A 13,678-nucleotide genomic window follows, 5' to 3' on the forward strand; every position below is an offset into this window, starting at 1 on the left:
AGAGAGAGAGAGAAAAGAAATAATCCCCTGCATCTTATGAGACCACCATGGTATAAAGCTGAATTTCAACAATAGAAATAAGAAAAGCCTATGAGCACATGGAAACTGAACAATGTTCTACTCAATGACAACCAGGACAGGGATAACATAAAGAAAGAAATTAAAGACTTCTTAGAATTCAATGAAAATGAAGGCACAACATATCCAAGCCTTTGGGACACAATGAAAGCAGTGCTAAGAGGGAAAGTTCATAGCATTAAGTGCCTTCATAAAGAAACTGGAGATATCGAATACAAGCAACTTAATGGAAAACATTAAAACTCTAGCAAAATAAGAAGCAGGCACACCCAAGAGGAGTAAACGGCTGGAAATTATCAAACTCAGGACTAAAAATCAATAAATTAGAAACAAGGAAAACAATTCAAAGAATCAATGAAACCAAGAGCTGGTTCTTTGAGAAAATCAACAAGATAGACAAACTCTTAGCCAAACCAACTAAAAGGCAAAAGGAGAGTATCCAAATCAACAAAATCAGAAATGAAAAGGGAAGCAACAACAGATACTGAGGAAATACAAAGAATCATTAGGTCTTACTTCAAAAGCCTATATGCCACAAAATTTGAAAATCTAAATGTTATGGACAATTTTCTTGATAAGTTCCACTTGCCAAAGTTGAATCAAAGCCGGGCATGGTGGCACACTCCTTTAACCGCAGCACTTGGGGAGGCAGAGACAGGTAGATCTTTGTGAGTTCAAGGCCAGCCTGGTCTACACAGTGAGTCCAGGACAGCCAAGGCTACATAAAGAAACCCTGTCTGCAAACAACAACAAACACACACACACACAAAACCAAAACCAAAGTTGAATCAAGATCAGGCAAACAAATTAAATAGTCCTATATTCCCTAAGGAAATAGAAGAAGTCATCAAAAGTCTCCCAACCCTATCTGGTGCTATTTCAGAAAACTAGGAATAAGGCTTCCTCAAGACCCAGAAAGTGATGCTGTCTCAGGGACAGGGATGGGGAGACGGCTCATCACTTAGCAGCTGGGAACACGTGCTGCTGAGGGCCAGCACCCAACTGGTGGGCTTGTAACTGCCTGCAACACCAGTCCCATGGGATCACCCTCCTCTGGCCTCCATGGGCATTGCACATATATGTGATGCACATACATACATGTAGCCACTCACACACATAAACATAAAAGTCAATTTAAAAAGTCCGAGGGGGCAATCAGGCCAGTGAGCAAAAGATGAAGGGAAGAAGGGAAGATGAAGGAGAGGGAACCGGCCTGTCATTCTAGCCTCCACCACCAAGTCTCTCTCAGAATAAGCTTGTTGTCAAGGCTGCGGAGAGACCAAGCCACAGGGCACAGGTGAGAGCCGCCCAGGGATTCACTCCTAGCCTGAGCCCACCAAGACTTAGGCAAACACTCAGCACAGTTAGAAAGACTGCACACCACAGCAGGCCCAGACCCACGGTCTGCCCATGGCTTTCTGTCTCAAATTACAGATGCTTCCAATTAGCAGAGCAACAGACAAGGAAACTGGTCCCCGAATGCCTGAGTTTCATGGATTTGTCTCCTTTTCAAAGGTAAGAAAAGATACCCCATATGTCCCCACAAAGAGCTGACAGAAATCTGCGAGGAAAACAGCACAGGTTGTTTTCAGTTCTCATGAACATAAGGCCCTTGGCGACACCTCCAGAACCCACCAAACACACTCTCCACCACGCTCACGCCTCTGAAGAGCGACGTTGTAAAAGAGGGAGCACAGAGCTGTGTGGAGAAGTTGGGACATGTTAGCGTATGTGAGGAGCAGATACAATCACATATCATAGAGCAGAGCTGACCTCTAGGAAGGGCTGGGGATGTGTGCAGGCATGTGTGTGTGTGTGTGTGTGTGTGTGTGTGTGTGTGTGTGTGAGAGAGAGGGGGGGGCAGAGGGAGGGAGAGAGAGAGAGGGAGAGGGAGAGAGAGAGAGATTGAGATTGTGTGTATAGGCTAGAGGACCTTAGCTAGAATTCTTCAGGCACTATCCAGTTTTTTTTTTTTATTTAAAAGATTTATTTTTAAGTGTGTGTGTGTGTGTGTGTGTGTGTGTGTGTGTGTGTACACATGAGTGCAGAGACCCACAAGAAGGCAGTTGTGAGCCACCAAACATGTGTGCTGGGAAGTAAACACAGGAAAGCAGGACATACCATTCTAAACCGCTGGGCCACCTCACCAGCTTCCAGTTGGCTCTTTGTACAGGGTCTCTTATGGCCCTGAGATTGACAGTAGGCTATGCTGGCCGGTTAGCCTCAGAGGTCTGCTTGTCTCCCCTGTCCCAGTGGTGGGACGACAGGATGTGCCACCATGTGGGCTCTAGGGACCAAATTTGGATCCCTGTCCTTCCTGAGAGGTGTCCAGTGTTGCTTGGTTTATGACACCCTTGAAGACACATCAGGGCACGGCCAGGGTGATGGAAAAGGCCAATGTTAGTGCTGTTACCCTTGACCCTGTCATCGCTGGCAGGTGCAGAGCAGGCAGGGACATCTTCCCCGGCCCAGGTGACTGCTGTTGATTTGTTCTACGTGTGTGATGGCTTCTCTTAGTCACCAGTGACTGAAATCAACTGCTAAGATCTTTCCATCACTCACAGTAGCCAACATACTGCAAGGTGTGTGCACAAGTCCAGGGAAACTGAAAAATCACCCAACCCTTCCTGGGCATCTCTGCCTAACCTTTGCTCTACTTGTCCCTTGCTCAGCTCAACGCAGTTGGCCAGAGGCTCCCAGCTGTGCGCATCATCCTCCTGACTTCCTGTCTAATCTCCATGGAAACACATCCTCATGTGCCTGGGTATCAGAGATCTTCCCAACAGAAGGTGAGTCCACTGATTGGTAAGCAGTCCTCTTTTACCCACAATGCATTACCGCTCCTAGATCAGTCCAGTGATTATTTACTGAACAAATTACATGAGTGGGGATTGAACCCCCAATAGTGTACCCCTCCACTCCTCATAGGAGAAGTGCTCTCCTGTCATGTCTCCTATATTTTTCCTAAACAAGCAAGTCAATCCTGGTTCCAATTACCAAAAAAAAAACCACAACAGGACAAAACAAACAAAAAACACACCGTGGGCTCTTAGTTCATCGAAACGGCTCAGCAGGTGAAGAGGCTTGTTAACCCTGGTGACTTGAGTTTGCTCCTCAGGACTTACACAGTGGAAAGACAGACCTGACTCCTGCAAGCTTTTCTCCATATGTGTGCTATGGTCACACACACACACACACACACACGCATTCTCTGCATGTTAAAAAGTGCCATAGCATCCTTGTCCCAGTTAGGGGTGGGGAATGAGTAGAAGTCATGAAATAAAATAAGTTAAATTGAATATAGTTTAGGCTCCACTTCTGGTTATTTTCTAAGATCTTGTATCAGCATCTCATGGGTTTAGTTACTGTGGCATTAAAGTGTATAGGTGATGTCTTACGAGGCAGATCCTCCTCAGCCATCCCTTAAATTTCCTAAACATTTCCACACTATTTTTGGCTTTCTTCCATCAGGCGATTTTGATGTTGGGAATATTTGGGGGATGTTGACATCTGGTTTGAGTTCCTGTTCTGAATTACACTAAACTTCTAACCTAATTTTGGAAGAAGTCATTTCTATGTCGCCTCCTTCCAGCGCACGGCTCCATTTCTCGGAGATCTGCAGTTTCCTTGCTAAGTTTTAACTTCACATTTTTTCTTTGCTCTTATTATGGTTGGAATTAACCTCGTTTTCATTCCTACGCCCCCACTCCTGCCTGAGATCCACCCCTCCATCTTCACCCCCATCCTGTCTGAGATTCACCCCTCCACCCCATCCTGTCTGAGATTCACCCCTCCATCTCCCCCTCATCCTGTCTGAGATTCACCCCTCCCCCTCATCCTGTCTGAGATTCACCCCCCCCCTCATCCTGTCTGAGATTCACCCCTCCCCCTCATCCTGTCTGAGATTCACCCCTCCCCCTCATCCTGTCTGAGATTCACCCCTCCCCCTCATCCTGTCTGAGATTCACCCCCCCCCTCATCCTGTCTGAGATTCACCCCCCCCTCATCCTGTCTGAGATTCACCGCTCCCCCTCATCCTGTCTGAGATTCACCCCTCCCCCTCATCCTGTCTGAGATTCACCCCTCCACCCCATCCTGTCTGAGATTCACCCCTCCCCCTCCCCCTCATCCTGTCTGAGATTCACCCCTCCCCCTCCCCCTCATCCTGTCTGAGATTCACCCCTCCATCTCCACCCCCATCCTGTCTGAGATTCACCCCCCCCTCATCCTGTCTGAGATTCACCCCCCCCCTCATCCTGTCTGAGATTCACCCCTCCCCCTCATCCTGTCTGAGATTCACCCCTCCCCCTCCCCCTCATCCTGTCTGAGATTCACCCCTCCCCCTCCCCCCCATCCTGTCTGAGATTCACCCCTCCATCTCCACCCCCATCCTGTCTGAGATTCACCCCTCCCCCCCATCCTGTCTGAGATTCACCCCTCCCCCTCATCCTGTCTGAGATTCACCCCCCCCTCATCCTGTCTGAGATTCACCCCCCCCTCATCCTGTCTGAGATTCACCCCTCCCCCTCCCCCTCATCCTGTCTGAGATTCACCCCTCCATCTCCACCCCCATCCTGTCTGAGATTCACCCCTCCCCCCCATCCTGTCTGAGATTCACCCCTCCCCCTCCCCCTCATCCTGTCTGAGATTCACCCCTCCCCCTCCCCCTCATCCTGTCTGAGATTCACCCCTCCATCTCCACCCCCATCCTGTCTGAGATTCACCCCTCCCCCTCATCCTGTCTGAGATTCACCCCTCCCCCTCCCCCTCATCCTGTCTGAGATTCACCCCTCCCCCTCCCCCTCATCCTGTCTGAGATTCACCCCTCCCCCTCCCCCTCATCCTGTCTGAGATTCACCCCTCCATCTCCACCCCCATCCTGTCTGAGATTCACCCCCCCCTCATCCTGTCTGAGATTCACCCCTCCCCCTCATCCTGTCTGAGATTCACCCCTCCCCCTCCCCCTCATCCTGTCTGAGATTCACCCCTCCCCCTCCCCCTCATCCTGTCTGAGATTCACCCCTCCCCCTCATCCTGTCTGAGATTCACCCCCCCCTCATCCTGTCTGAGATTCACCCCTCCCCCTCATCCTGTCTGAGATTCACCCCTCCCCCTCCCCCTCATCCTGTCTGAGATTCACCCCTCCCCCTCCCCCTCATCCTGTCTGAGATTCAGCCCTCCCCCTCCCCCTCATCCTGTCTGAGATTCACCCCTCCCCCTCCCCCTCATCCTGTCTGAGATTCACCCCTCCCCCTCCCCCCCATCCTGTCTGAGATTCACCCCTCCATCTCCACCCCCATCCTGTCTGAGATTCACCCCTCCCCCCCATCCTGTCTGAGATTCACCCCTCCCCCTCATCCTGTCTGAGATTCACCCCCCCCTCATCCTGTCTGAGATTCACCCCCCCCCTCATCCTGTCTGAGATTCACCCCTCCCCCTCATCCTGTCTGAGATTCACCCCTCCCCCTCCCCCTCATCCTGTCTGAGATTCACCCCTCCCCCTCCCCCTCATCCTGTCTGAGATTCACCCCTCCCCCTCCCCCCCATCCTGTCTGAGATTCACCCCTCCATCTCCACCCCCATCCTGTCTGAGATTCACCCCTCCCCCCCATCCTGTCTGAGATTCACCCCTCCATCTCCACCTCCATCCTGTCTGAGATTCACCCCTCCCCCTCATCCTGTCTGAGATTCACCCCTCCCCCTCCCCCTCATCCTGTCTGAGATTCACCCCTCCCCCTCCCCCTCATCCTGTCTGAGATTCACCCCTCCCCCTCATCCTGTCTGAGATTCACCCCTCCCCCTCCCCCTCATCCTGTCTGAGATTCACCCCTCCATCTCCACCCCCATCCTGTCTGAGATTCACCCCTCCATCTCCACCCCCATCCTGTCTGAGATTCACCCCTCCCCCCCATCCTGTCTGAGATTCACCCCTCCATCTCCACCCCCATCCTGTCTGAGATTCACCCCTCCATCTCCACCCCCATCCTGTCTGAGATTCACCCCTCCCCCCCATCCTGTCTGAGATTCACCCCTCCCCCCCATCCTGTCTGAGATTCACCCCTCCATCTCCACCCCCATCCTGTCTGAGATTCACCCCTCCCCCTCATCCTGTCTGAGATTCACCCCTCCCCCTCATCCTGTCTGAGATTCACCCCTCCCCCTCATCCTGTCTGAGATTCACCCCTCCCCCTCCCCCTCATCCTGTCTGAGATTCACCCCTCCCCCTCCCCCTCATCCTGTCTGAGATTCACCCCTCCCCCTCCCCCTCATCCTGTCTGAGATTCACCCCTCCCCCTCCCCCCCATCCTGTCTGAGATTCACCCCTCCATCTCCACCCCCATCCTGTCTGAGATTCACCCCTCCCCCCCATCCTGTCTGAGATTCACCCCTCCCCCTCATCCTGTCTGAGATTCACCCCCCCCTCATCCTGTCTGAGATTCACCCCCCCCTCATCCTGTCTGAGATTCACCCCTCCCCCTCATCCTGTCTGAGATTCACCCCTCCCCCTCCCCCTCATCCTGTCTGAGATTCACCCCTCCCCCTCCCCCTCATCCTGTCTGAGATTCACCCCTCCCCCTCCCCCCCATCCTGTCTGAGATTCACCCCTCCATCTCCACCCCCATCCTGTCTGAGATTCACCCCTCCCCCTCCCCCTCATCCTGTCTGAGATTCACCCCTCCCCCTCCCCCTCATCCTGTCTGAGATTCACCCCTCCCCCTCCCCCTCATCCTGTCTGAGATTCACCCCTCCCCCTCCCCCCCATCCTGTCTGAGATTCACCCCTCCATCTCCACCTCCATCCTGTCTGAGATTCACCCCTCCCCCTCATCCTGTCTGAGATTCACCCCTCCCCCTCCCCCTCATCCTGTCTGAGATTCACCCCTCCCCCTCCCCCTCTTCCTGTCTGAGATTCACCCCTCCATCTCCACCCCCATCCTGTCTGAGATTCACCCCCCCCTCATCCTGTCTGAGATTCACCCCTCCCCCTCATCCTGTCTGAGATTCACCCCTCCATCTCCACCCCCATCCTGTCTGAGATTCACCCCTCCCCCTCATCCTGTCTGAGATTCACCCCTCCATCTCCACCCCCATCCTGTCTGAGATTCACCCCTCCATCTCCACCCCCATCCTGTCTGAGATTCACCCCTCCCCCCCATCCTGTCTGAGATTCACCCCTCCATCTCCACCCCCATCCTGTCTGAGATTCACCCCTCCCCCCCATCCTGTCTGAGATTCACCCCTCCATCTCCACCCCCATCCTGTCTGAGATTCACCCCTCCCCCTCATCCTGTCTGAGATTCACCCCTCCCCCTCCCCCTCATCCTGTCTGAGATTCACCCCTCCCCCTCCCCCTCATCCTGTCTGAGATTCACCCCCCCCTCATCCTGTCTGAGATTCACCCCTCCCCCTCATCCTGTCTGAGATTCACCCCTCCCCCTCCCCCTCATCCTGTCTGAGATTCACCCCTCCCCCTCCCCCTCATCCTGTCTGAGATTCACCCCTCCCCCTCCCCCTCATCCTGTCTGAGATTCACCCCTCCATCTCCACCCCCATCCTGTCTGAGATTCACCCCCCCCTCATCCTGTCTGAGATTCACCCCTCCATCTCCACCCCCATCCTGTCTGAGATTCACCCCTCCATCTCCACCCCCATCCTGTCTGAGATTCACCCCCCCCTCATCCTGTCTGAGATTCACCCCTCCATCTCCACCCCCATCCTGTCTGAGATTCACCCCTCCATCTCCACCCCCATCCTGTCTGAGATTCACCCCTCCATCTCCACCCCCATCCTGTCTGAGATTCACCCCTCCCCCCCATCCTGTCTGAGATTCACCCCCCCTCATCCTGTCTGAGATTCACCCCCCCCCTCATCCTGTCTGAGATTCACCCCTCCCCCTCATCCTGTCTGAGATTCACCCCTCCCCCTCATCCTGTCTGAGATTCACCCCTCCACCCCATCCTGTCTGAGATTCACCCCTCCCCCTCCCCCCCATCCTGTCTGAGATTCACCCCTCCCCCCCATCCTGTCTGAGATTCACCCCTCCACCCCATCCTGTCTGAGATTCACCCCTCCACCCCTATCCTGTCTGAGATTCACCCCTCCCCCCCATCCTGTCTGAGATTCACCCCTCCACCCCTATCCTGTCTGAGATTCACCCCTCCACCCCATCCTGTCTGAGATTCACCCCTCCACCCCATCCTGTCTGAGATTCACCCCTCCCCCTCATCCTGTCTGAGATTCACCCCCCCCTCATCCTGTCTGAGATTCACCCCTCCCCCTCATCCTGTCTGAGATTCACCCCCCCCTCATCCTGTCTGAGATTCACCCCTCCCCCTCATCCTGTCTGAGATTCACCCCTCCACCCCCATCCTGTCTGAGATTCACCCCTCCCCCTCATCCTGTCTGAGATTCACCCCCCCCTCATCCTGTCTGAGATTCACCCCTCCCCCTCATCCTGTCTGAGATTCACCCCTCCACCCCCATCCTGTCTGAGATTCACCCCTCCCCCTCATCCTGTCTGAGATTCACCCCTCCACCCCCATCCTGTCTGAGATTCACCCCTCCCCCTCATCCTGTCTGAGATTCACCCCCCCCTCATCCTGTCTGAGATTCACCCCTCCCCCTCATCCTGTCTGAGATTCACCCCTCCACCCCCATCCTGTCTGAGATTCACCCCTCCCCCTCATCCTGTCTGAGATTCACCCCTCCACCCCCATCCTGTCTGAGATTCACCCCTCCACCCCCATCCTGTCTGAGATTCACCCCTCCCCCTCATCCTGTCTGAGATTCACCCCTCCACCCCCATCCTGTCTGAGATTCACCCCTCCACCCCTATCCTGTCTGAGATTCACCCCTCCACCCCTATCCTGTCTGAGATTCACCCCTCCACCCCTATCCTGTCTGAGATTCACCCCTCCACCCCTATCCTGTCTGAGATTCACCCCTCCACCCCTATCCTGTCTGAGATTCACCCCTCCACCCCTATCCTGTCTGAGATTCACCCCTCCACCCCATCCTGTCTGAGATTCACCCCTCCACCCCATCCTGTCTGAGATTCACCCCTCCACCCCATCCTGTCTGAGATTCACCCCTCCCCCTCATCCTGTCTGAGATTCACCCCTCCCCCTCATCCTGTCTGAGATTCACCCCTCCACCCCATCCTGTCTGAGATTCACCCCTCCCCCTCATCCTGTCTGAGATTCACCCCTCCCCTTCCCCCTCATCCTGTCTGAGATTCACCCCTCCATCCCATCCTGTCTGAGATCCATATGCATTTTCAGCTCACAGAGAATTCAGGACTTCACTAGAAACTCCTAGAATGGGGCTCTTTGCAAGCCTGAGCCTTGGCGCTGCCTGGGTGGTTACAGAGAGTGTGGTGAGGGTTATGAATGTCTCTCCTTTGGACAGGAAGGATTTGCCATCTGTGTTCATGTGAGCTCAGCGTTGCTGTGTTCTCTCACATGTGCTTTCTGGGACGGTTCACCATCTGCTCCCAGCCAGGAGAGTGCAGTGCTGCCCTGAAACCTTCCTGCTTTGTTTTAACCCAGCAGCTCTCCCAGCGACCCTTTCTACAGGCTTGAAACCCTAACTTCTCTACTCTCTCACTTTCAGAAGACAAGGTGGTCTTCTAGCTGACGTGGGGGAGGGGTGCTTAACAGGAGGCGGAGAGGAGGAACAGAAGAGAGGATGAGGAAGAGGAGGAGGAGATGGAGGAGGAAACAAAAGGGCTTGGACAAAGCTGCAGCCTGCCAGCATCACACATATTGCCTTCTGACATCAGTTTCTTATTTGGGGAGAAGCAGCTTGATTAACTTAGTGAAATCTCAATTTCATATTCAAATACATATGTTATGAAATCTCATTACGTAGGTGGGAGGGGTCTCCTAATCTTATAGAAATCTCTTATAGAAATAAACAACTCATAATAAACAAAAATGCTTTAAATTGTTCCAGGCTAATGGGTATACAAATTGGTCTCTAATGCAAGAGTTTAGTAACTTGGGTCTCCAAGAAGCAGCATCGTAAATGATAATTTTTATCAAGAAACAATAGACGATGCCACTGTCCGTGGTAACACATGTCACAACACATCTAGAGCCACAAAATCCTGGAACCAGGAGAGGTCCAGAAGGCAGCTGCTCTAGGCATGGGCACAGCAGGGCACCTGTAGGAGATTTGGCTACCAAATGTTGCCTTTAGACTCAGGCCAGCCTCTGCTCTTCTTCACACCCCTTACGTCCAAGTGGCAAGCTAACCACTCAGCCAGGATCTTCTCCTAGAACCGTTGGGGTGGTCCTGGCCCAGAGCAGGAAAAGCCAGTTTATTTCCACACTCGGAAGGCTGACCACTGGGGTCTGACGGACCAGAGCACCCACTTAAAGACGAAACCCGACCCTTTGCACAACTAACTGCCTCAAGGCTTTGAGACAGACCCCAGAGCTCTGTGAGTTCATTCTTCAGCGGTTTCTCAGTCACGGCTGGACCACATACACCCAGGTAAAGAGACCCATTGGGGCAGCTGAGGGGCAAGTCGGCTACTGCCAGGGCCTGCCTCCAAGCAAGGAAAAAGCTATGCTTCCAAAGGGGTTCTGCTACTGTTGGGCAGGGTCCGGGAATCCCAAGTTCTAGAGAAAAACTGCCATTAAAGTCACCAAACTGGCATTAGTATTCCAGTCTTGCATGGACGTGCATGTCGGCTCTCAGGAAACAGGGACAGACACAACAGCAGAAGTTCCCTGAGCGGTCTTAGATTCTCGCTCTTTGGTGTGTGTGTGTGTGTGTGTGTGTGTGTGTGTGTGTGTGTGTGTGTGTGTGTGTGCACGCACGCGCGCATGCGCGCATGCTTGCTCGATCTAAAAACTGGTGGTAGCTGGATCGTGGGAGATGTCACAGCTACTCTGACCTTAAAGATGGAAACTTGGGGCTCAGCCTCATGCAGTGTTCCCCCCCACTGACATTCTGCACAGCGTGAAGGGCACCAGCTGTGGACACAGATCTGCGTCTGTCCGCCCAAGGCTTTGAGCTCGCTGTACGCAGCACCAGCAGATGGACAGTATTTTGTGAGGCTGATTTTCTGGAGCTTGTTACTGGGGGGGATGGTAATTAACATTCGCCGGGCTCCTGCTGTGCATGAGGCTTACACTACATAATTCAAGCCTCACAACTCTGAAAAGCAGAATGACTGTCCCTGTGCCATAAGCGAGGGCAAGATGCGTTTGTCTAACCAACAATAAAAACCTGGGCTGGATCCTAGGGATCAAGGTAAAAATAAGATGGACTGACAGACACAGGCTGACAAACGGAGAGCAAGTGATAGCAGGGTAGCTGGGCTGCTGAGCCCAGAGAGGACTAGAGGGTCTGGGAAGGGCCAGGGGCCATAAGAAGAACAGAGAAAAGGTGAGGGTTGGTGGACAGGCAAGAAAGGACAGGGGGTGCCGTACACAGCAGTAAGGAGCGAAGATGTCAGTTGAAGTCCAGAGTGCAAAGCAACAAAGCAAAACAAACAGGCAAACCCTAAACTCCATCTCTGTTCAGCGTACCTCTCTGCTTAGATAATGTTCAGGCTATAACCCAAACACACACACACACACACACACACACACACACACACACACACACACGAGGGTTAGTAGAGTATGGGAATGCCTACACACACACACACACACACACACACACCCCTCTCAAATGTGAAATACAGCCTTCACAAGTACCAAGAACCCGAGGGACTACGGGATGAAACCCTGCTGGAGCTAACAAAGAGGTGGCCTGTTACAAAGAGGGGAGCACATGATTTGAGGTCAAGGTGTTTTTATGTATTCCCAGCTCTGACACCAGCTGCAGGACTTGATAGCCCAGACTCAGTTTCCCCATCTGCAAAAATCAGCTGCAGCCATATCAAAGGGTTATTTAGTGAGCTTGTCTGCCATCTGTTTATCTGTCTATTGATCTATCATCAATCAATCATCTAGTTAACATCAATCGACCTATTATCTATAAATCTATCACCTATCATTATGATCAATCTATTATCTGTAGAGGGTCTTTGTGCTCACAGATAAGCACTAGAAAAGCCAGAAATGTTAAGCATGCAGGATTGTCTCGTCAACAGAAGAGACGGACATCTGTTTTCTGCCTGGAAGGACCGGGTGTAGTTGGTAACCTGGTGACCTGTGCTGTCTGCAGGGCCAGGCCACTCCTGACCCCCACGCCTCTCTCAGCCATCCTGGACCCTTATCTTGAGCACTGTTTCTCGACCAGTAGAACCCATCTTTATGAAGGAGATCACAGGTACTTTATAAAGAGTTTCAGTATAAGCAGGCCTTAAGCTTTGTTGTGCAGACGGGACTGAGTTAATTATTATCAGAAAACTTTGTTCAAAAATTATACTATACTTAAATATTGCTGTGATAAACTGCTTCGTATTAGACTCTAGAAGTTTTCACCAGCACTGGCTACTGAGTGATGTGGAATAGGAAAGGAATTCCTCCTTGCCTCAAGCCAATTGCTGTTCTTCTGACCCCGATGTTTGCAAAGACCCCACTATCATATGTCTGTCTGTCTGTCTATCTATCTGTCTGTCTGTCTATCTATCTATCTATCTGTCTATCTATCATCCATCTATCTATCTGTCTGTCTGTCTATCTATCTGTCTGTCTGTCTGTCTATCTATCTATCTGTCTGTCTATCATCTATCTATCTATCTATCTATCATTCATCTATCTTCCATTGATCCATCCATCCATCATTTATCAATATCATCTACCTATCACCTAGTAGCCTACCATCTATCTGCTATCTATGTATGTGTCTACCATTTATCTATCTATTTTCTACATACTATTTATCTCTTATCTATCTCTCATTAACATGTCAAGGAGACACTCAACATGTCACTCTCTCCCCTTCACTGGTGGCAGACTGAGATACTCAGCTTAACCATGTCTTGAGAGGCTGGAGAGGGAAGGCTAGCACAGTGGGCAGAGGCAGGGTGGGGAGGCATCTGCGATCCTGGTCTGCTGGGGTTGGCTTATCTTTCACGCTGCTCAAGCCTGCTCAGGCCGTGTACCCAAGAGCTCAGGGGGTTGCTGCTAAGGAAGGCCCCTAAGGGAGGGAAGGAGTGCAGGGCTACGGACCCAGTGTTTTGGGGTCCTGAAAGCAGGACTGACATGTTTGAAATAGGGATTCCTAATAAGGTTGGTTTAAAAGGGGATCTCAGGCTGAAATAAACAAATTGGGATCTGAAAATGGCCCAGCAGAAGAGTACAGATGGCGACTGTTAAGACAAAGTTTCTGTACAGTGGAGCAAAGCCTTAGGTGCACAATCCTGAACCACGGGCAAAAGGAGAGATATCATACAACAGTGGGAAACAGAGAAGGTCATGGGATGAAGACTCAAAGACGAGGGGCTGGAGAGATGGCTTAGTGGTTAAGAGCACTGTCTGCTCTTCCAGAGGGCCTGAGTTCAATTCCCGGCAACCACATAGTGGCTCACAACCATCTATTCGATCTGATGCCCTCTCCTGGCATGCACGCACACATGCAGATAGAGCATTCAAATACATAAAATAGATAAGCAAATCTTATTTTTAAAAAAAAAGACT

The 13,678-nt window shown here is 52.0% G+C and overlaps 1 protein-coding gene across 4 annotated transcripts in view; it reads right to left on the bottom strand.

Moving 5' to 3' along the window:
* MYRIP (myosin VIIA and Rab interacting protein) overlaps positions 1-13,678 on the bottom strand; it is a 173,180-nt gene that overhangs the window by 18,304 nt on the left and 141,198 nt on the right. The window lies entirely within an intron of this gene.

The sequence above is a fragment of the Acomys minous genome (assembly GCF_964271855.1).
Source record: "Acomys minous genome assembly, chromosome: 13".
NCBI classification, from domain to species: domain Eukaryota; kingdom Metazoa; phylum Chordata; class Mammalia; order Rodentia; family Muridae; genus Acomys; species Acomys minous.